Source organism: Bubalus kerabau, chromosome 11 (genome assembly GCF_029407905.1).
Source record: "Bubalus kerabau isolate K-KA32 ecotype Philippines breed swamp buffalo chromosome 11, PCC_UOA_SB_1v2, whole genome shotgun sequence".
Taxonomy (NCBI): Eukaryota; Metazoa; Chordata; class Mammalia; order Artiodactyla; family Bovidae; genus Bubalus; species Bubalus kerabau.
The window spans coordinates 65,460,894-65,485,455 of record NC_073634.1 but is presented as its reverse complement, the minus strand read 5'-3'; positions in this window follow the sequence as shown (position 1 = coordinate 65,485,455).

The window sequence follows — 24,562 nt, the reverse complement described above, 5'->3', positions numbered from 1 at the left end:
AAAGGAGATTGGTCCTGGGTGTTCATTGGAAGGACTGATGCTAAAGCTGAAACTCCAATATGTTGGCCACCTCATTAGAAGAGTTGACTCATTGGAAAAGACCCTGATGCTGGGAGGGATTGGGGGTGGGAGGAGAAGGGGATAACAGAGGATGAGATGGCTGGATGGCATCACCGACTCGATGGACATAGGTTTGAGTGAACTCCCGGAGTTGGTGATGGACAGGGAGGCCTGGTGTGCTGCGATTCATGGGGTTGCAAAGAGTCAGACACGACTGAGCGACTGAACTGAACTGAACTCAATATGGAGACTAATCCGGGCTCTCCTGGTGGCTCAGTGGTAAAGAATCCACCTGCAATGCAGGAGATGTAAGAGACTCAGGTTTGATTCCTGGGTTGGGAAGATCCCCTGGAGGAAGGCATGGCAACTTCTTCAGTATTCTTGCCTGGAGAATCCCATGGACAGAGGAGCCTGGCAGGCTACAGTCCATGGGGTCACAAAGAATTGAACACGATTGAAGAGACCAAGCATGATCATGGAGACTAGTCCATAATAGGCACTCAGGGACAAACCAGCAAACAAAATGGTCACAGCCATGGTTCCACAAAGAACAGCAGAGGTTCATACATTTAGAGGACCTGGAAAGGTTTCCACCGACTTGATGAAAGGAAATATAAAATCACTAGTAAACACATAGGCAGGGCATTCAATCTGCAGATCACAAGGATAATTTTTTCAGTATGAGAGAAATGCTGTCCAGCAGCTTAAGAGCAGATGTCATCCTGGAGTGCTGCCCTTGACACAGGGCAGGCTGCCTTTCATTCCCCTCCCTCAAACTCTCTCAGTTATGGCTTTCTATATATGATGTGCATTAAATACACCACATACTGCATGGTGCTGTAGTCACAAACCATACAGACTGCATTTTTACTACAGATTCCCAAGATTAAGGGTAGAAGTAATAGGTGCTTAAATTTACCCAAAGACTTAAAAAAAAAGAGGGGGTTAAATTACTTACTGCTGCATCTAATTATGGTAGGATTTGTGACAGAACGGGCAACTGAAAAGCATTTGGGGGTTCTCACCTTCCAAACCCAAATTCCATGAAACCAGCATGGTGAGCTGCAATTGGAATTTTATCTGACAGTATAATGGTTGATATTATTTATAGCTCTGTGTCAAAGAGAAAGCATCCCCTTTGCACATGGAACTGATTTCAAAGGGGGTTACACTACTGAGGGAGACATACTCCAGTAATCTGGACCTGGGAACCTTCGACACTGCAGATGTTAAACAGTATCTGGGTTGAAAGAACTTCAGAAGTCTGCTGATAGCCGTGAAATATGCACCAGTGACATCTCTCTCATACCCCTGAAGGTAGTCCAGGTGCCATTTAAAGGCCTGCAGTTACTGAGTGACCACTTAGAATAGTTTAAGATTTACCTGCAGAGAGTAATCACATGAAGAAAAACAAAACAAAACCAAAGACGGTGAAAACAATCCACTTCTATAGCAAGTTTAAAATCTTTGCAACTTTCTCAGTCTTTGGGGTTGATCTAAGCCAGAAGACTTTGGATTGAGAAAAGCCAGGAATATAAAAGCCAGGATAGGCTTTAAATTAAATTTACCAATTTATGGTTTCCCTTAATATGATCAAAGCTAAATTTTCACAGGGAAGTTTTCTCAGTAATAAAGGCAAGCCATTCCATCTTCAAAGACATTTTCGTCTGTTCAACAGTTTTGAATGCACAGTACCCTGTTTTCTTTAAGATTAAATTTCACATTTGTAAATTTTGATCAACAAACTAGTGCTAGTTTCCCAGATTCATGCTGGATCCTGAAAGGCCTAGGAGGATACTGTGAAGTTAGGGAAGTTTGTAAGGGCTCTGTCTTCTCTTCCTTCCCTGAAACGTTGGTGTTTCACTCAGCTCCATCTTCCCATCTTCCACTCTCTTCTAATCTTACTTCTCATATATCCAAATATCTACAGGACATCTCTGCCTGGATATCCTGTTCTCAAATTCATCATGCACATTAGTGAGCTCGTCTTCTCTACCAAATATACTCATTTTTATTTTCTTTTATTGGTGCCAAGATTTATCCAATCACTCAGCCCAGAAATCTGAGCATAATATAAGAATACAAAAAGAAAGGAAAGGGGTTAAAAAAAAAATGCAGAGGAGACTCCAAAGACAGTAGCTCTTTATTGCAGGGTAGGAAATCCAAGAGGCATTCCAAGTGGCATAATGTTATTATAGAGTCACCAAAATGAGAAAGAGTATAGCATGTGTATTATTAGTCAGGATAGGATGGGCTCTTGCTGAGAAAATAAGCAAACCCCATAATCGCAATGGCTTGTCTTCTCATTAAAAGAAAAGGTACAATTCCAGTCGGTTAGGTTTTCTGCAACAGAAACTCAGGATGCAGTCTGTTTCTACCTTGCAAACCACTATTCAGCACTTTCTGAATGATAGACAAGAGAGAATGACTACCACGAATTCAGACTCTATCTTAGCTTCCTTGAACCAGAAGTATATCCCTTCTGCTCACTAGTCTGTGGTCAAGAATTTGGTCATTGTCCCAACCTAACTGAGAAATAGGTTCTCAGCTGCCCAGGAAAATGAAATTAGGTGAACACGGCATTGTTTCCAAAACCATGTGCTTAGCAAACCATAGGAAGACTGTCATATGTGGAAGTCAATGGTGTTGGTGAGGATAATAAGTCTTGTGGGGAAAGGGTGTGTAAACAATGCCAGAAGAGATAGGAAAGTAGGTAAAGTCAGAGCCAACATAACTAGAAGGACTGGGTGGGATTCAGAGCCTGAGTTCTATGCTGTGGATAATGGGATTTTAAAGGTGGGACTTATGCTAAGACACAGAGATAGGGGTCAATGGAAAATCCTAGAGCTAAAATTTCTCAACTTGAGACACCCCAAAGAAAGGGCCAGCTCCTGTTCCCAGGACCTGCCTGAGTTTCCAACTGCTTTAAGAGTCAGTGGTAGAACTTTCCTGGTGGTCCAGTGGTTAACACGCTGAGCTCCCGATAGAGGGGGCCTAGGTTTGATTCCCAAACTTCCCCACTAACACCTCCCTTCTCTGCTGCATCCCAGTTCCTACTGCAGGCTGACCTTCCTGTTCTATCTGGGCTCAGTCCGACTTTCTTCTTGCCTTAGATGGATGTGGTTTCTTCCCTCCTTCACTTCTGATGGAACTCCACCTCCAGAAACATGTATTTCAGCTGACTGCCACTCTGTTTTACACTCAGCTGTCTTCTGCCAGTCTTGTCCAGTCATAACACAAAATAACAGTAACAATAAATATTGAGTGTTTAATACATGCTTTTCATTGTATAACCATTTTATGCTTATGATCAGATACCGTGGATAATATATGCAACCACCACACATTAATATATATTAGTATATATTATACATGATTAATATTCAATTATATTACAACATCATATTTTATATATGTGTGAACAAATAAATAAATAAAATTTCATTCTCAGACCGCCATGAGGTAGGTGGTATTATTAACTCCTATTGTTATCCAGATGAAGAAACTGAAGCAAAAGCAGTTAACTTGCCACATTCATGCAGATTGAAAGTGGTCAAACTGGAATTTTAATTCAGGATATCTGTTTTTTAAATCGCTACTCTCATACTACTGCTAAATAAAAGATGATGGAGAGGATGTGAGACAGAGACAAGACAGCTTGATAATCTTAAAAAAAAAAAAAGATCCTCTACATAGAAAACCCTAAAGACTCCACCAGAAAATTACTAGAACTAATCAATGATTATAGTAAAGTAGCAGGATATAAAATCAACACACAGAAATCCCTTGCATTCCTATACACTAATAATTAGAAAACAGAAAGAGAAATTAAGGAAACAATTCCATTCACCATTGCAATGGAAAGAATAAAATACTTAGGAATATATCTACCTAAAGAAACTGAAGACCTATATATAGAAAACTATAAAACACTGGTGAAAGAAATCAAAGAGGACACTAATAGATGGAGAAATATACCATGTACATGGATTGGAAGAATCAATATAGTGAAAATGAGTATACTACCCAAAGCAATTTATAGATTCAATGCAATCCCTATCAAGCTACCAACGGTATTCTTCACAGAGCTAGAACAAATAATTTCACAATTTGTATGGAAATACAAAAAACCTCGAATAGCCAAAGCTATCTTGAGAAAGAAGAATGGAACTGGAGGAATCAAGCTACCTGACTTCAGGCTCTATTACAAAGCCACAGTTATCAAGACAGTATGGTACTGGCACAAAGACAGAAATATTGATCAATGGAACAAAATAGAAAGCCCAGAGATAAATCCATGCACATATGGACACCTTATCTTTGACAAAGGAGGTAAGAATATACAATGGATTAAAGACAATCTCTTTAACAAGTGGTGCTGGGAAAACTGGTCAACCACTTGTAAAAGAATGAAACTAGAACACTTTCTAACACCGTACACAAAAATAAACTCAAAATGGATTAAAGATCTCAACGTAAGACCAAAAACTATAAAACTCCCAGAGGAGAACATAGGCAAAACACTCTCCGACATACATCACAGCAGGATCCTCTATGACCCACCTCCCAGAATATTGGAAATAAAAGCAAAAATAAACAAATGGGATCTAATTAAACTTAAAAGCTTCTGCACAACAAAGGAAACTATTAGCAAGGTGAAAAGGCAGCCTTCAGAATGGGAGAAAATAATAGCAAATGAAGCAACTGACAAACAACTAATCTCAAAAATATACAAGCAACTCCTACAGCTCAACTCCAGAAAAATAAATGACCCAATCAAAAAATGGGCCAAAGAACTAAATAGACATTTCTCCAAAGAAGACATACAGATGGCTAACAAACACATGAAAAGATGCTCAACATCACTCATTATCAGAGAAATGCAAATCAAAACCACTATGAGGTACCATTTCACGCCAGTCAGAATGGCTGCGATCCAAAAGTCTACAAGTAATAAATGCTGGAGAGGGTGTGGAGAAAAGGGAACCCTCTTACACTGTTGGTGGGAATGCAAACTAGTACAGCCACTATGGAGAATAGTGTGGAGATTCCTTAAAAAATTGGAAATAAAACTGCCTTATGATCCAGCAATCCCACTGCTGGGCATACACACTGAGGAAACCAGAAGGGAAAGAGACACGTGTACGTGTACCCCAATGTTCATCGCAGCACTGTTTATAACAGCCAGGACATGGAAGCAACCTAGATGCCCATCAGCAGATGAATGGATAAGAAAGCTGTGGTACATTTACATAATGGAGTATTACTCAGCCATTAAAAAGAATACATTTGAATCAGTTCTAATGAGGTGGATGAAACTGGAGCCTATTATACAGAGTGAAGTAAGCCAGAAAGAAAAACACCAATACAGTATACTAACGCATATATATGGAATTTAGAAAGATGGTAACAATAACCCTGTGTACGAGACAGCAAAAGAGACACTGATGTATAGATCAGTCTTATGGACTCTGCGGGAGAGGGCGAGGGTGGGGAGATTTGGGAGAATGGCATTGAAACATGTATAATATCATGTATGAAATGAGTCGCCAGTCCAGGTTCGATGCAGGATACTGGATGCTTGGGGCTGGTGCACTGGGATGACCCAGGGGGAGGGTGTGGGGAGCGGGGAGGGAGGGGGGTTCAGGATGGGGGGCACGGGTGTACCTGTGGCGGATTCATTTCGATGTTTGGCGGAGCTAATACAATATTGTCAAGTTTAAAAATAAAATAAAATTAAAACTAAAAATAATAATAATAATAAAAATAAATAAAAATAAAAATGTGAAAGCATCCCCCCCCCAAAAAAAAGAAAAGAAAAATGTGAGGAGCAGTGACCAGCCCTGTGAAGGCAGAAGAGTCTCTCCATCAGAGAGAACTACAAAGGAGGAGGGGCCACCAGAGGATAAAAAAGTCTCCAATTATTAACACAAGAGGTATTTGTTTTCTTAAAAAGGGGCAAACTCCTGGATAGAATAATGCCTGAATTTTTATCAATGGAATTTCACAGACCCTGGCAGGTGGGTGGCAGGGAGTTTGAGCCCCTCAAATGACAGCTCCCAGGCCCTGCCTCGGAAAAGTCCATTCGTCTTGGCAAGCCCCTCCCACGCACGCACAATGTGCGGCCTGGAGCCGGCTTGGGGCTGGACATCTTGTCAGCCCAGCACACAAAATAAGAACTGTTTTCTTTCCACGCAGCTGGTGCACCCTTTCAGCCGGTCCCAGCTGCCGAGAGTCGCGCACCCGGCGGGCCACGCCCCTAAATGAATATTCATGACTACGCTCAGCGACCCGGATTTGAAAGCGTTTAAGGGGATTAGAAAGAAAAAGCGTGGAAGCAACCAAAAGTAAGCTTTTAACTGTGTATTCAGTGCTTTGCCGCCTAACTTTTATCCAGGTAAAACCTCTGTGTTAACAACAGACCCCTCTCTCATAGGGTCCTGGCAGATATATCAGTTTGCAGGGCCAGTGATCTGTTGGGCTTCCCAAGTGGCTCAGGGGTAGAGTTCGCCTGCCAAGCACATGTGGGTTCAATCCCTGTGTTAGAAAGATGTCCTGGAGAAGGAAATTGCAACCCACTCCAGTATCCTTGCTTGGGGAATCCCACAGGAAGAAGAGCCTGGCACACTACAGTCCATAGGGAGGAAAAGAGTCCTAACTCTGACCTATTGACAGTTGTATGGGTGTCAGGCTATGTCATAGGCTAGTAACTTTTCAATAAACTTGTAAAATATATACACTCTTAGGTCTAGTTGGGGCATAGGAAATTAACCATATCTGTTACTACTGAACCCAAGTTTGGCTGCTCACTGCTCATAAGCCACTAATTCAAGAGGCAAGAGTCAATAGAAAAGAAAGATGCTTTAATTAGAAAAGCTGGCAGTCTGGGGAGATGGTGGCGTCCTGTCTAGAGGCCAGCTCCAAAGATTCTGCTCAGCCATGACCGTTTTTAAAGGGAAAAATGGGGGGGTGGGGAAGGGGGTGGGGAAGGGGGTGGGGAGGGGGGTGGGGAAGGGGGTGGGGAGGGGGGTGGGGAAGGGGGTGGGGAGGGGGGTGGGAAAGAATCTCTGTGAATCATTGAGGCAGGAGGTTTGGTTCTGTACCTTCCTGGATTTCATGCAGATTGGCGGGCTCTCTCTTTAGATGTTATCTTTCCTGCATGACTGACTGCAAGATTGCTTAGGGAGAGCTGTTGGGAGTAGAGAGCTAGTCATTTTTTAAAACTGTTTAATTCTTCATGCTTGCTTCTTTTTAATCTGGGAAAGAAATCAACAGGTTAGGCAAGACATGGTCTACATACAGGAGAGACTGTATCAGGAATTAGGTTAAATTGCCTAGTGGTCCCATTCCTGTAATCAGGTTCTTTTAAAGGTAGAGGGGAACAGAAATGGGCAAACAGGAAAGGGGCAGAAGAGCAGCTTTCAGTTCCTGACTGGCAAATGTCATTTGTATGGGGTTAGGGGCTAAGGTCCATCTTCTGTAACTTCTTCATGCTTACATAGGGTGCCATACTCTCAGAGTGGAAGATGTCAACATGTAGCATCTCTCTGCTGACAATTTTAGTTGCCCACTTACGTAGACAAGCAGAGCAAGTTGCAATTATTTTTGATGCCCATAGAGATACAGATTATTATGAGCAATAATATTAGTCCCTTTCTCGTAAGGTCAGTTGTTGGAATTGTACTAGCCATGGGTTCAATACTGCTTAAGTTGGAACAGCTTATATCATGGCTTCAGTCTGGTCATCATGCAGTTAATTTTTTTTTTAATCTTTTTTGTTTTTTGGTGGCACTTTATAGTATCTGTAAAGCAACTCATTTGAAAAGACCCTGATGCTGGGAAAGACTGAAGGCAGGAGGAGAAGGGGATGGCAGAGGATGAGATGGTTGGATGGCATCACCAACTCAATGGACATGAGTATGAGCAAACTCCAGGAAACGGTGAAGGACAGGGAAGCCTGGCGTGCTGTAGTCCATAGGCTTGCAGAGTCGAACACGACTGAGGGACTAACAACAACAAAAGCAATTCAGGAATGTGCAACAGACACTAAGTCTGTGATTCTACCGTCCTAATCATTAACTGCTTAGTTTTATACCTGGGGAGGACCCTGCAGTTTTCTGCTTGATTCCATATGTATTAATACTCATATTTGGCTCATTATTTTTACTGACAGAGAAATTTCCTAGCACAAATTATCTGAAAGAGTAGGTAGTACCCAAATGCATTTCATTGACTTGTAACACAAAGTGGGCTTTGGGGAAAGTGCATTCACCGTCTTTTGTTGTTGGGGCCATAAGATTTCACTTTTTTTTTTTTTGGGGGGTATTATTTATTTATTTATTTTTTCTCTTTCTTTTAAGATTTCACTTTAGAATTCACTTAACAGAAATGGCTGGAAACTTTGTTGAGTGCATCTGTTCCATTAATCCCTCCATTAAGAGAGACTCTGCTTTTTACCTACAAATTGGAAATGGAAGAAATAACATTATTGGGAGGAAATAAAAAAGACAAGGAAATATGGTATGAAAGCACTTAGCTACTTTTAAAAAGGGTAACCCACCCCCCCTCCAACTCCACTTGCATCCCAGACAACTGTACACATATGCAGATGTAAGGGTAGAACCACTGCGAGCAGCTGTGAGATCTTATGGGAAGTAGGACAGGGACAAATGACACAAAGAAATGTCCCAGTAATCGTGGATTCTGGAAATTATAGATTGATAAACTTGCCACTAATCCTCAGCAAAGTTCCAGATTGGATAGTTAAGCAGGCATCTAGTGAGCACTTTAAAACAGATGACCACTAAGAAAACAAGAGTTCACCAAGAACTGGTCAGGAAAAAGTTTATTTTCTTTTGATTTATGTATTTAAATGAAGTACTTGACTAGAACCAGAATGCCAAAAATAACATCTTGACAAAAAGGACAGCCTGTTTATCTCCTCCCACATTTTTTCCTCCTGTGATAGATTCAGGTTTCAAAACTATCAAATTGAACATTTGGCAGCCAAAAGAAAATAGACTCTAGAGCTAGAAAGAACTGAGTTTGAGTTCATGTTCTGCAACTTACTAGCTCTGTAGCATTGGTCATCTCTGAGTCTCAGTTTTCACAACTGCTAAATTGGAATAAATATTTACTTCATAGATATGAAAGAAAACACAATAGAGCATGCAACACAGGTATTAAAGAAAGGACAGTTATTATTAAGATACAATTTGAAAGGTAAAAAGTCAAATATGAACTCAGGAAAAAAATAAAAAGAATTTTTTTATATTTACTGTAATCTCAGTGTGAAATAACCAAGTAACATGTTTCAGGTACAGACGAAAGCTTGTTAATGTAAGTATGCGTCAGTCAGTAAGAAAGAGTCCAATTAATTCCAATTGGTCAGATCCTGTCTCTAAAATTCTATGTCCCTTTCTGAGTAGCATACTTGAAAGGTGGCAAGGAAAAATTAAACAACATCCAGGATGGTGGAGACCCAGAAACCACAATATATGAAAACTATTTGAAAAAAAATGGTGGTGTTTACCTAGGAGAAGAGATCAAGTAATAGCTATCTTCTCATATTTGAAGAGCTATAATGGGAATAGGGTGTTAACTTGGTTGTCCAGTCCAAGTAGTAGAATTGGGACAAATGATTGGAAGTTGCAGTGATAGATTTTGGACTCAACATGTAAACTATTCAACAACGCAATGAGCATTCTTAAAAATAGCAAGCTCACAATTACTGAAAGTATTCCTGTAGTGGGTAGAAGAGAGTACTCAAAGATAGTGTAAAAGAAATTATTGTGTTGGAAAAGAAAGTGGCCTGGTCTTAGATTAGACTTAATAATATACCATATATATGCCTCTGCCCGGACCATGGCAAGCGTGACTAATCAATGAAAGCTCTTTTTCTCCACTGAGCTAAGCTCAGCCTAGCAATCCTTTTCAGTGTAGTGCTCCAAGACCATCACCACCATTTCATCAGAGTTGACAGAGTTGACAGCCCACCCAATCCAGATGATCCCTTAGAGTCTATAAAATTCTCTAACTTAAAAATTTCCCCTATAGTATAAATATAAAATATGTCTGTAACTGGGAGGCGAGCTACAGTTAAATGCAAAAAATATTTCCAGATAACTGTCTGTGTGTATTTTTAATGCTTGTAGGTGCACCTTTGTGTGTGCATATATATGTGATAGTACCTAGATGCATTGGCCCAACCCTAAAACAGGAATCCCATGAGGGAAATAACTATGCACCAGAGCCCTTTAACAGTGAATCTCAATAGGGAGATGCCAATGGTTAATGACACTGCTTTATGAATACCCACCCATTTCTTCTGTACAAAATTCAAAACTTTTCTTACCCTATCCCACGCCCTAAAATTTTCAAATTCATTTTTCAAGTTGTAACTTTTTGAACATCAAGGACAAGTTGATATTTAAAAAAAGAGAGAGAGAGAATTTGAAGGGTTGCAAGAGATAGGGCTGGGATACTTAGTAAAACTTCAAGGAAAGGGAGCATTATACTAATAAATAGAACTAACCAAAGAGAGGTCAATGAGGACTAAAGTACAATGTCCAAAGATATAGCAAACTTAGTTTTAATTGTTGTTTAGTCCAGGCTAATGAATGGACAACAGGAACCTCCTGAAAGGGGCAGCAGTTGAAGCCAGGTGAATGGTAGCTCTAATTTTGGCTCCCAAGCTAGAAATTAAGAGAAACACTGAAGCCACTCTAACTCCCAAGGAGAGGGACAAAGGTTCAAAGACAATCAGTTAGTGAAAGGATAATCTTTTCAGTAAATAGTGCTACAACAATTGGATCCTTGCATGTTCAGTTGTGTCTGACTCTTTGCAACCTCATGGACTGTAGCCCACCAGGCTCCCCTGTCCATGGGATTTCCCAGGGAAGAATACTGGAGTAGGTTATCATTTTCCTCTCCAACAACATGTTAGATGTCTATATGCAAAAACCAAAACCTCTCATCCCATATCTCTCACCATATTTCACAAATTAATTAAAAATAAATCATAGACCTAAATATAAAACTTAAAACTATAAACCTTCTTGAAGTTTTCTTTCTCAAAAAGATTAAGTATTAAGTGAAGTCGCTCAGTTGTGTCCGACTCTTTGCGACCCCATGGACTGTAGCCCACCAGGCTCCTCCATCCATGGAATTTTCTAGGCAAGAGTACTGGAGTAGGTTGCCATTTCCTTCTCCAGGGGATCTTCCCAACCCGGGGATCGAACCGGGGTCTCTTGCATTGCAGGCAGATGCTTTACCATCTGAGCCACCCAGGGAATCCCCCCAAAAGATTAAGCTATTCCAATTTTAAGAGTGTGTCCATTTATGTGTGTGTGTGTGTGTGTGTGCGTGCGCGCGTGCGCACGTGCACACACATGCATATGTAAATAAGAGTATATACCGGTGGGATGCATATATCCAAAAATGATGAAGGTTGCGTCCACCTCTACCCTTTGCCACATCACCTCCAAGGGCTGGGGAGGGTAGTCTAGCCCCATCCAGGCAGTTCAGTTCAGTTCAGTCACTCAGTCGTGTCCGACTCTTTGTGACCCGGTGGACTGCAGCACACAGTCCTTCCAATGAATATTCAGGACCAATTTCCTTTAGGACTGACTGGTTTGATCTTGCAGTCCAAAGGACTCTCAAGAGTCTTCTCCAACACCACAGTTCAAAAGCATCAATTCTTCGGCGCTCAGCTTTCTTTACAGTCCAACTCTCACATCCATTCATGACTACTGGAAAAACCATAGCTTTGACTAGACAGACCTTTGTTGGTAAAGTAATGTCTCTGCTTTTTAATATGCTACCTAGGTTGGTCATAGCTTTTCTTCCAAGGAGCAAGCGTCTTTTAATTTCATGGCTGCGGTCACCATCGGCAGTCATTTGTAGCCCAAGAAAATAAAGTCTGTCATTATTTCCATTGTTTCCCCATCTATTTGCCATGAAGTGATGGGATGTTTAATGCAGAATTCTAGTCTCAGGAGGAAAGTCAGCATGCAAACTAGGAAACTCTACTGGAACCCTGTCATGTGGGTGTGGGAAATTGGAGAAGAGTGAGAGGAAGCTGCTGTCTGCAGCCCAGAACTTCACATCTCCCAGGATCTTGAGTCTAGGAGACAAGAACATGAATCCTAGATGCCTCTAGTCAATGCTTGTGTGGCTGCTTTTGAGCAGCCTGGCCTGACAGACTGGGCTCAGCTGGGCAGGTCAGAACTTGAGAAGTAAAGCTATCAGTACCTGCAGCTAAGTGAGCTGAGGAAGGCAAGAGATGGGGAAGGTGTGCACTGCTCATCTCTCATCTTAAATTCCTGGACATTAGATTATGACACCAGTTACAACATCTTCCTTTATCAGGATCAAACTCTAATATGTCAAGAATTATAAAACAGATATTTAACAAATACTGCCAGGGAATTGCCATTCCACCAGCTGATTTTCTAAGAATGTAACAAATAAAATATTCCATCTTTCTTAACCCATAAAATTCTCATAAAGACAACACACTGTAAAGTTTAAAAGCATTAGCTATGGTGTTATGTTGCCTGGGCGTGAATCCCAGCTCTGTCTCTGATTAGATGTGTAAGCTTGGCCTGGTTTCTTAAGCTCTTTGAACCTTAGTTTATTCTTCTGCAAAATGTGGATGATTAAAAAAAAAACAAAAACTCTCCCAGAGATAGAAGATGTTGCTTGTGAACATGTTTGTTTTATGATGCATTTAGCACAGATTAAGTACTCAGAGTTACAGAGTTGGAGGGATCTTAAAGATCATCTAAAACCTCTTATCTGCTGCATTAATAGAGCAAGGCCCCCAAACACTGGTGACCCCCAATGCCCTGTAGCTAAACTAGGACACATACCTACCTGCCTTTCAGAGACTGAAGTACTGTCATTTTTTATTTCAGTTTCCTTTCCTCCCTTGGTGGTTGGGATCATTTTCCTAGTACCTCCTCTTCTTATGCCAGGCTTAGAACAACTTGCACCATATTTTACTCTGATTTTCCATGGCTTCACTGTGACCCTGCATTCTTTTCGCACTCCTACATTGTGAAAAACTGAACACCATCTGTCATTTGATCAGTGAACAACAGTCCCTTAAGAGCTTAGTAAATGCCTTTTCTATGAAGCATCCTTTCCTTTTAAGCATAATGCAGTGTTATAACTTAACTTTCAAGATCCACTCAGGAGAGAAGGGATAATAAAACGGGTCCATACATAAGCATTCTCCCCCTGGGCAACCTTGACTATAAATACACCAGGATGCACCCTTCTTGAGCTAACAACAAATTACCTAATGATCTTCCAGGCTTTTAAGTGCCTTCTCTCAGAAAGAAAAGATGGTGTGTTAGTTTCTACATTATCTCTTCATATAATGGCCATAAGCTGTTATTCCAAGAATATCGTCTAGCCACCCGAACTGATTCAGGTGGAAATCTCCTTTGCCCTCCTGTTTTCTCAAATCTATAGGGTGGAGTCACATAAACTACAGCAGCAGGTTTTACTAATAACAGCTCACCAGAAGGACAACGCTATTTGGAAATTAGGTCACATCTTAGGGGTTTCTGCCAGACTCACACACAGGAATAGTAACATCATTGCCAGAAGAATCTTTGAACACAAAGCACAGCAACAGATAATGTTCTCCTGGGAAATGCCGAACAGCTAGATTCCTTATAGGTTCTCTTGGGGCAGACGTTTCCTGACGAAAATAAAGGGGTTGACGGGAATGCTTTTAATGCCTGCCTTTCCAAATACACTACTCCTCTGTCCATTTCCTTATTATATTTCTATTCCCTGTGCCTAAAATGCCTGGCTCGGAGTAGGGAATTAAAATGTGTGGAACAGAGAAATGAACCATCTATTATCTTTCTCTTCGTCTGTCATCCCATCACCATATCGCTTCAGAGAAACATAAATAAGGACAAGCTTTCCCAGTGAAGAGTCAGACTGTCCTCCGGGTTCTGTTCCTGATGTTTGTGGGACATTTGATTGGGGAATCATGTTATCAAGTGGCCTGTTGAGTGCTCAGCACACTGTCCTTGTCATACCGCTTGTCCGTACTACCTTGGAGAGCTGATGAGTTTAAAATCCCACTCCAGGTAACGCCTGGGAGGATGCTAGAGCTGTAGCATCTCAGGTCTCACCCCAGAATCCACATTTGCACTTTCATGGGTCTCCACAAGACTCATGCACACATTTTAAGTTTGAAAAGCATGAATGTAAAGCCTGCTTGAATGGTGGGCCCGCTGAACACTAACTGCCTGCCAATTTCTTGAGAGGCATAGCCTCAGAGTGCATTTCAAGTAGTAGGTTCTTTCCAGAAAGGAAAGAAAGACAAGGAGCCCACCAGACTTAGAGTGCTTGCAAATTGACAATAGTCATCAGATACATGGCAAGGGACAGAGCCTCTGCTTCAGGGGACCGAGGCTCACAGTGGGCCCAGGCAAGCAAGCAATATATTCGTTTCCGTACATCTCAGCAAGACTTTGAAACTACCCAGGGCCTTTTGCTATTTTTCTTCTGTGTCTTTCATAAAAACCGTTGCCAAGGCATTTCAAAACTTAAAATTACAACTGATCGCCTAGTTGTCTATTAAAAGAATAAAGCTCCTTGGGGGACACAAATTTTCATTCCAGAAGAAATCAATAGAAAATTTTAATCTGTCAGTGATAAATCATTGTATGTATTGATTTCCATGGCTTTTAGGGCTCTTAGTGGTAACAGGGGAGAGGCTAATCTTTCTGGAATATGTGTGCACTTGGAGCATTGCCCCAGGGAGCGGGGAGCTTGCCTGTTAGTCAAGAGTGTGTTATAAACAAATTATAGGCAAAAATTCCTTTAACGTGATAGAATTCTCCATTTCAGCTACTCTTTAGCATTTGTAAGGCAGACAATATGAAGGATGGAACAAATGTTTAACAGCCATCTGCTTTGCATGTACAATTGGACAGAGCAATTCACATGCAGCATGATACTTCAGTCTTTCTTTTCAAATACTGCCAGCAGTGTTGTTCACTGAAACACTCCCCTTCAGTCAAACTGGAAAAAAACGTGCCACACCACTATTCGACTGGTTCTGTCTTATGAGACTGATATATAACTGATAAAGAATAAGAGAATGTACTGGAAACATCTATGATATACGTTCCTTTGTAGATTGAATTTCACCTCCATATATTTACTCATGGAGTTCCCGCTGCCCACATGCTTTCCCCACTATCTGCACCATTTAAAATCCTACTTACACTTAAAAAAATTTTTTTATTGGAGAATAACTGCTTTACAATGGTGTGTCAGTTTTTGCTGTACAATGAAGTGAATCAGCTATATGTATACATGTATCCCCTCCCTCTTGGTCCTCTCTCCTACCCCACCCCATCCCAACCATCTAGGTCATCAGTATTCTTCATAGTGTTCCTCTGTGTTCCATTCTCAGAGCTCTTAGAGTTCTCTTTGCTTCCTTTGCGTTCGCATAACAAGTTATGTGATCTTCTAGTACACCATGGAACTCTTTCTACCTTACGTTATAGTTATCTGACATGCATTATTCCTGCTGCTATACTGTATGCTTCTTTAGAGATACATCTTATTAATCTTTGTGGATTTCCGTCTACCACAATGCTTGACACATTGTGTGTAGTCCCTAAGCAGATTTTGATTTGAACAAATGAGGGTTTATTGAGTTCTCATTATCCAGGGTCTCATAGACTAGTGTGACCACAGAGCAATCAATATAGAAAAGCAAGTATTAGGGGACAAGTGGGACTATACTAAGGTCTTAATTCTCTTTGTCACCCAATCAACAAATATTTAATTAGCACCTATTGCATACTTGGAAAGAGAAAATTCTAAAACAAGGAGAAGAAAGTTACAATCAGGTTATGAAGACACAATATTCAGGACAAGTAAAAGGCAAAACTATGAAGCAGAAGTTTAATCCACCACCATCAGAGGGAGGGGGACACCAGCTATCCCCCTCCCTCTAATTTCCTGCTGTCTTCAGTTTCTCATCTCTTTTGCTAGGTTTCTGTATGTGCATCTAGTGTAATTCTTATCACTGTATATTATCATCAAGTCCAGAAATTAAGTTTGAGCCTGGGCCATAGTTGAGGGTCATGTATGTCTATTCTCCACTAATGACCCAGGAATCAGGCTTGAATTCTTACAGAAAGAATCTGACAGAGAATTTGAAGACTGTGATCACCAAGGACTTGGGAAGAGAAAGGGCATTAGGACTCAGAAAACAAAATGTAGCACCCGGTGAGGGGAGGGGCATTCATCACTGGATAGCAGTGAAATGTGGAATAAAGGGCTAACTGTATTTTGGCATCATCCATTCATTTTGTTCACGTATGTCTTGTTTATATGAGCTGCTAGTGTCTGGCACTGTCTTGGACCCAAAGAATACAGTGCTGAAGAAAAAGGACAAAACCCCTGCCTTCTTGGAGCTTATTGTTGCTATGATGACCAAGAATTACCATCTGCAGAAATTTATGCTCTTTTTTATGTTTATTTATTTTTTATTAGACTTTTATTTTGTATTGGAGTATGGCCAATTAACAATGTTATGATATCTTCAGGTGGACAACAAAGGGACTCAGCCATACATATATATATATATATATATATATGTATCATTCTCCTCCAAACTCCCCTCCCGTCTAGACTGCCACATGTAACACTGAGCAGAGTTCCATGTGCTATACAGTAGGTCCTTGTTGGTTACCAATTTTAAATTTAGCAGTGTGTACTTATCCATTCCAAGCTCCTTAACTGTCCTTTGCCCCATCCTTGGCCCCTCCTCCAGCAAGCATAAATTTGTTCTCTAAGTTTGTGAATCTGCTTTATAAAGAAGTTCATTTTTATCATGTCTTTTTAGATTCTGCATGTAAGGGATATCATACGATGCATAGAAATTTATTTTCTTTTAAAATCTACTGCTGAAAATGAGGGGCAACTGGCTGAGCTTGAGAAGAAAATATGGTCTCAGCCACTCTCTTATTCCATTTTTCTCCTATACTTTACCTATACATTTGCTTAATGAGTTAAACTTCAGTTCAGTTCAGTTGCTCCGTCATGTCTGACTCTGTGACCCGATAGACTGTAGCACGCTCAACTTTCCTGTCCATCACCAACTTCCAGAGCTTGCTCAAACTCATGTCCATCGAGTCAATGATGCCATCCAACCATCTCATCCTCTGTCATCCCCTTCTCCTCCTGCCTTCAATCTTTCCCAGCATCAGGATCTTTTCCAATGAGTCGGTTCTTCGCATCAGGTGGCCAAAGTATTGGAGCTTCAGCTTCAGCATCAGTCCTTCTAATGAATATTCAGGACTGATTTCCTTTAGGATTGACTGGTTTGATCTCCTTGCTGTCCAGGGGATTTTCAAGAGTATTCTTCAACACCACATTTCAAAAGCATAAATTCTTCGGCCCTCAGCATTCTTTATGGTCCAACTCTCACATCCATACATGACTACTGGAAAAGCCATAGCTTTGACTACACAGACCTTGTTGGTAAAGTAACATCTCTGCTTTTTAATATGCTGTCTAGGTTTGCCACAGCTTTTCTTCCAAGAAGCAAGCATCTTTTAATTTCATGGCTACAGTCACCATCTGCAATGATTTTAGAGCCCAAGAAAATCAAGTCTCTCACTGTTTCCATTGTTTCCCCATCTATTTGCCATGAAGTGATGGGACCAGATGCCATGATCTTAGATTTTTGAATGTTGAGTTTTAAGCCAACTTCTTCACTCTCCTCTTTCACTTTCACTAAGAGTCTCCTTAGTTCCTCTTCACTTTCTGCCATAAGGGTGGTGTCATCTGCATATCTGAGGTTATTGATATTTCTCCCGGCAATCTTGAGTCCAGCTTGTGCTTCATCCACTCTGGCATTTTGCATGATGTACTCTGCATATAAATTAAATAAGCAGGGTGACAATCTACAGCCTGATGTACTCTTTTCCCAATTAGGAACCAGTCCATTGTTCCATGTTCGGTTCTAACTGTTGCCTCTTAACCTGCATAGAGATTTCTCAGGAGGCAGGTCAGGTGGTCTGGTATTCCCATCTCTTTCAGAATTTTCCACAGTTTGTTGTGATCCATACAGTCAAAGCCTTTAGCACAGTCAATGAAGCAGAAGTAGATTTTTTTTGGAATTCTCTTACTTTTTCTATGATCTGCTATGAAATCGGCTAGATTTCAACATCTAGCAGATGTTGGCAATTTAATCTCTGGTTCCTCTGCCATTTCTAAATCCAGCTTGAACATCTGGAAGTTCTTGTTCATGTACTGTTGAAGTCTGGCTTGGAGAATTTTGAGCATTACTTTGCTAGCATGTGAGAGGAATGCAATTGTATGGCAGTTTTTCTCCTGTTTTAGCTCTACATTTGCTTACTGAGTTAAACTTGTGTCTTCCTTTTTGAAGCAGGTCAGTCTAGAAAACAGTAAGAATTCTCTACTCTGAATGGTTCTACAGACACTGACTGCCAGTCAGGCTACATACTTTTTTTTTAAAACAAAGTGAAAAGCTTAAACCATATTATCATTGTTTTCCAGCATTAAAGAAAAGTTTTGAAAGTCAAAAAACAAAAGAAAACAAAACCCAACCAACTGACCAACAACAACAACAAAAAGCAGCAGAGACCCAAAATGGAAACAGGTAAGTGGTCAGCCTGGGAACCCATGTCAAAAGCTTGACAGGAGGCTGTGTTTCACATGTGTAAGTGGGACAAAGCTTGTGCAATTTGGGCTATTTTTCTTAGGAAGACCATATTTGTACTCATGAACTGGTGGAAACCTAGACAAATTTGGGTTACATAATGACTCATGAGAAACGCTGGGCTGGAAGAAGCACAAGCTGGAATGAAGATTGCCGGGAGAAATATCAATAACCTCAGATATGCAGATGACACCACCCTTATGGCAGAAAGTGAAGAGGAACTCAAAAGCCTCTTGATGAAAGTGAAAGAGGAGAGTGAAAAAGTTGGCTTAAAGCTCAACATTCAGAAAACGAAGATCATGGCATCCGGTCCCATCACTTCATGGCAAATAGGTGGGGAAACAGTGTCAGACTTTATTTTGGGGGGCTCCAAAATCACTACAGATGGTGACTGCAGCCATGAAAGATGCTTACTCCTTGGAAGGAAAGTTATGGCCAACCTAGATAGCATATTCAAAAGCAGAGACATTACTTTGCCAACAAAGGTCCATCTAGTCAAGACTATGGTTTTTCCAGTAGTCATATATGGATGTGAGAGTTGGACTGTGAAGAAGGCTGAGCGCAGAAGAATTGATGCTTTTGAACTGTGGTGTTGGAGAAGACTCTTGAGAGTCCCTGGGACTGCAAGGAGATCCAACCAGTCCATTCTGAAGGAGATCAGCCCTGGGATTTCTTTGGAAGGACTGATGCTAAAGCTGAAACTCCAGTATTTTGTCCACTTCATGCGAAGAGCTGACTCATTGGAAAAGACTCTGATGCTGGGAGGGATTGGGGGCAGGAGGAGAAGGGGATGACAGGATGAGATGGGTGGATGGCATCACCAACCTGATGGATGTAAATTTGAGTGAACTCCGGGAGCCACAATTCATAGGGTTGCAAAGAGCAGACACGACTGAGCGACTGAACTGAACTGAACTGAACTGAATGACTTATTTATTTACTTTCTCTCCTTTTAAACTATGGACACATTGATACTAGGGACTTTATCTCACCAGCACCTAGAAGACTTAAAGGTGCTTATTGGGCATATCATGGTGTCTAAGAATTATGTGAGAAAGGAAAGGAAAAAAAGAAAATACTCAATGATTGCAAATATTTAAGATGAACCTTTTTTTTTTTTGCAAATGGCAGGAATTCATTCAAAGCCAATCCTGATGACAATGTGATAGATATTCATCAACATCAGATATTAAAATAAAATGAGGAGATTGGAGGAATTCCAAAGATGCTTTGATACAGCAACATTGTTGAAATATAACTTTTAGCTGCATTTGCATTTAACAAACTTCACTGGATGTCTGAGCTGTGGCATGTGTGCTTAAGTCTTTTTGATACTCTATAGTCATACCTCATGTGTCAAGTGCTAGATTGTATGTTATTGATCATAAGGCCTGCAGAATTCAAAAAAGAGCTCATTATCAGGGAAAGTTTTCATCCACCCAATTTTTTAAAGAATTAGTATTATAATCTTGTCACTGGAATACTGAACTTAAGAAAGGAAGAATCAAAAAAAGAAATCATGTAAACTGATCAGCATCTTAACCAAAAAAAAAAAAACAAAATGAGAGTAAAATGATTAAAAGAGTATCTATGGTGAGAATCTGAAAAAAAATGGTAAAGATGTGTTTGTTTACAAATAACAGAAATAAACTCTGGCTGGTTTAAGTTACAAAGAGGACTTAATAGAGGGATGATGACAGATTAATAATTAGCCAATTTACCCCAAGATAACCATTGTATGTGTTTGTGGTTGGTTGGTGCTTTATGCATGCATGTGTGCATGCTAAGTCACTTCAGTTGTGTCCGGCTCTTTGTGACCCTATGGACTGTAGCTGTCCAGGCACCTCTGTCCATGGGCTTCTCCAGGCAAGAATACTGGAGTGGGTTGCCATGCCCTTCTGCAGGGAATCTTCCCAACCTAGGGATTGAACCTGCATCTCTTGTGTCTCCTGCAATGGTAAATGGGTTAACACTAGTGCCACCCGGGAAGCTCAGTGTTTATGCATACTCTTGGTTAAATATTTTGGCCATCTGTTCTGAGCACTGAAGATCCTCATAGACTCCAAGGGCAAGATGCAGCTGGCCCTCAGAAATGGACTTGAACCTGTGTGTCATAGGTGGTAGTTTGGGCAACAAGTAACAGAAAACTGACTCAAACTGGCTTATAATGGAGGCTAACAAGTGACTGCAAGGAGATCCAACAAGTCAATCCTAAAGGAAATCAGTCCTAAATGTCCACTGGAAGGACTGATGCTGAAGCTGAACTCCTATACTTTGGCCACCTGATGCAAAGAACTGACTCATTTGAAAAGACCCTGATGCTGGGAAAGATTGAAGGCAGCAGGGGAAGGGGACGACAGAGGATGAGATGGTTGGATGGCATCACTGACTTGATGGAAATGAGTTTGAGTAAGCTCCGGGAGTTGGTGATGGACAGGGAAGCCTGGTGTGCTGCCCATAGGGTTGCAAAGAGTCAGACATGACTGAGCAAGTAACAGCCTCAGGTTGGTCCCCAGGTTTTAAGTTGGAACACATTCAGAGCCCTCCATACATTTCTGAAGGCTGTTTTAGTGCTACAGCAGCAGAGTAGACAAAGTAACGACAAAGACTTTCAGTTCGGTTCAGTTCAGTTGCTCAGTTGTGTCCGACTCTTTGCGACTCCATGAACCGCAGCACACCCTACCTCGATGTCCATCACCAACTCTCAGAGTTTACCCAAACTCACGTCCATTGAGTTGGTGATGCCATCCAACCATCTCATCCTCTGTCATCCCCAATTCCTCCTGCCCTCTATCATTCCCAGCATCAGGGTCTTTTCAAATGAGTCAGCCCTTTGCATCAGGTGGCCAAAGTATTGGAGTTTCAGCTTCAACATCAATCCTTCCAATGAACATCCAGGACTGATCTCCTTTAGGATGGAATGGTTGGACCTCCTTGCAGTCCAAGGGACTCTCAAGAGTCTTCTCCAACACCACAGTTCAAAAGCATCAATTCTTCAGTGCTCAGCTTTCTTTCCATGGGGTCGCAAAGAGTCGGACACGACTGAGTGACTTCACTTTCTTTCACTTTTCAGCTTTCTTTATAGTCCAACTTTCACACCCATACATGACTACTGGAAAAACCATAGACTTGACTAGATGAACCTTTGTTAACAAAGTAATGTCTCTGCTTTTTAATAAGTTGTCTAGGTTGGTCATAACTTTCCTTCCAAGGAGTAAGCTTCTTTTAATTTCATGGCTGCAATCACCATCTGCAGTGATTTTGGAGCCCCAAAAAATAAAGTCAGCCACTTTTTCCATCCACTGTTTCCCCATCTATTTGCCATGCAGTGATGAGACTGGGTGCCATGATCTTAGTTTTCTGAATGTTGAGCTTTAAACCAACTTTTTCACTCTCCTCTATCACTTTCATCAAGAGGCTCTTTAGTTTCTCTTCACTTTCTGCCTTAAGATCAGATCAGATCAGATCAGTTGCTCAGTCGTGTCCGACTCTTTGCGACCCCATGAATCGCAACACGCCAGGCCTCCATGTCCATCACCAACTCCCGGAGTTCACTCAGACTCACGTCCATCGAGTCAGTGATGCCATCCAGCCATCTCATCCTCTGTCATCCCCTTCTCCTCCTGCCCCCAATCCCTCCCAGCATCAGAGTCTTTTCCAATGAGTCAACTCTTCCCATGAGGTGGCCAAAGTACTGGAGTTTCAGCTTTAGCATCATTCCTTCTAAAGAAATCCCAGGGCTGATCTCCTTCAGAATGGACTAGTTGGATCTCCTTGCAGTCCAAGGGACTCTCAAGAGTCTTCTCCAACTCCACAGTTCAAAAGCATCAATTCTTCCGTGCTCAGCCTTCTTCACAGTCCAACTCTCAAATCCATACATGACCACAGGAAAAACCATAGCCTTGACTAGACGGACCTTTGTTGGCAAAGTAATGTCTCTGCTTTTGAATATGCTATCTAGGTTGGTCATAACTTTCCTTTCAAGGAGTAAGCGTCTTTTAATTTCATGGCTGCAGTCACCATCTGTAGTGATTTGGGAGCCCAGAAAAATAAAGTCTGACACTATTTCCACTGTTTCCCCACCTATTTGCCATGAAGTGATGGGACCGGATGCCATGATCTTCATTTTCTGAATGTTGAGCTTCAAGACAACTTTTCACTCTCTACTTTCACTTTCATCAAGAGGCTTTTTAGTTCCTCTTCACTTTCTGCCATAAGGGTGGTGTCATCTGCATATCTGAGGTTATTGATATTTCTCCCAGCAATCTTGATTTCAGCTTGTGCTTCCTCCAGTCCAGCGTTTCTCATGATGTACTCTGCATAGAAGTTAAATAAGCAGGGTGACAATATACAGCCTTGACGTACTCCTTTTCCTATTTGGAACCAGTCTGTTGTTCCACGTCCAGTTCTAACTGTTGCTTCCTGACCTGCATATAGGTTTCTCAAGAGGCAGGTCAGGTGGTCTGGTATTTCCATCTCTTTCAGAATTTTCCACAGTTTGTTGTGATCCACACAGTCAAAGGCTTTGGCATAGTCAATAAAGCAGAAATAGATTTTTTTCTGGAACTCTCTTGCTTTTTCCATGATCCAGCGGATGTTGGCAGTTTGATCTCTGGTTCCTCTGCCTTTTCTAAAACCAGCTTGAACATCTGGAAGTTCATGGTTCACGTATTGCTGAAGCCTGGCTTGGAGAATTTTGAGCATTACTTTACTAGCATGTGAGATAAGTGCAATTGTACGGTAGTTTGAGCATTCCTTGGCGTTGCCTTTCTTTGGGATGGGAATGAAAACTAACCTTTTCCAGTTCTGTGACCACTGCTGAGTTTTCCAAATTTGCTGGCATATTGAGTGCAGCACTTTCACAGCATCATCTTTTAGGATTTGAAATAGCTCAACTGGAATTCCATCACTTCCACTAGCTTTGTTCACAATGATGTTTTCTAAGGCCCACTTGACTTCACATTCCAGGATGTCTGGCTCTAGGTCAGTGATCACACCATCATGATTATCTGGGTTGTGAAGATCTTTTCTGTACAGTTCTTCTGTGTATTCTTGCCACCTCTTCTTAATATCTTCTGCTTCTGTTAGATCCATGCCATTTCTCTCTTTTATTGAGCCCATCTTTGCATGAAATGTTCCCTTGGTATCTCTAATGTTCTTGAAGAGATCACTAGTCTTTCTCATTCTACTGTTTTCCTCTATTTCTTTGCATTGATTGCTGAGGAAGGCTTTCTTATCTCTCCTTGCTATTCTTTGGAACTCTGCATTCATATGGGTATATCTTTCCTTTTCTCCTTTGCTTTTCACTTCTCTTCTTTCCACAGCTATTTGTACGGCCTCCTCAGACAGCCATTTTGCTTTTTTGCATTTCTTTTTCTTGGGAATGGTCTTGATCCCTGTCTCCTGTACAATGTCACGAACCTTTGTCCATAGCTCATCAGGCACTCTGTGTATCAGATCTAGTTCCTTAAATCTATTTCTCACTTCCACTGTATAATCATAAGGAATTTGATTTAGGTCATACCTGAATGATCTAGTGGTTTTCTCCACTTTCTTCAATTTCAGTCTGAATTTGGCAATAAGGAGTTCATGATCTGAGTCACAGTCAGCTCCCAGTCTTGTTTTGCTGACTGTATAGAGCTTGTCCATCGTTGGCTGCAAAGAATATAATCAATTTGATTTTGGCGTCAACCATGTGGTGATGTCCATGTGTAGAGTCTTCTCTTGTGTTGTTGGAAGAGGGTGTTTGCTATGACCAGTGCATTCTCT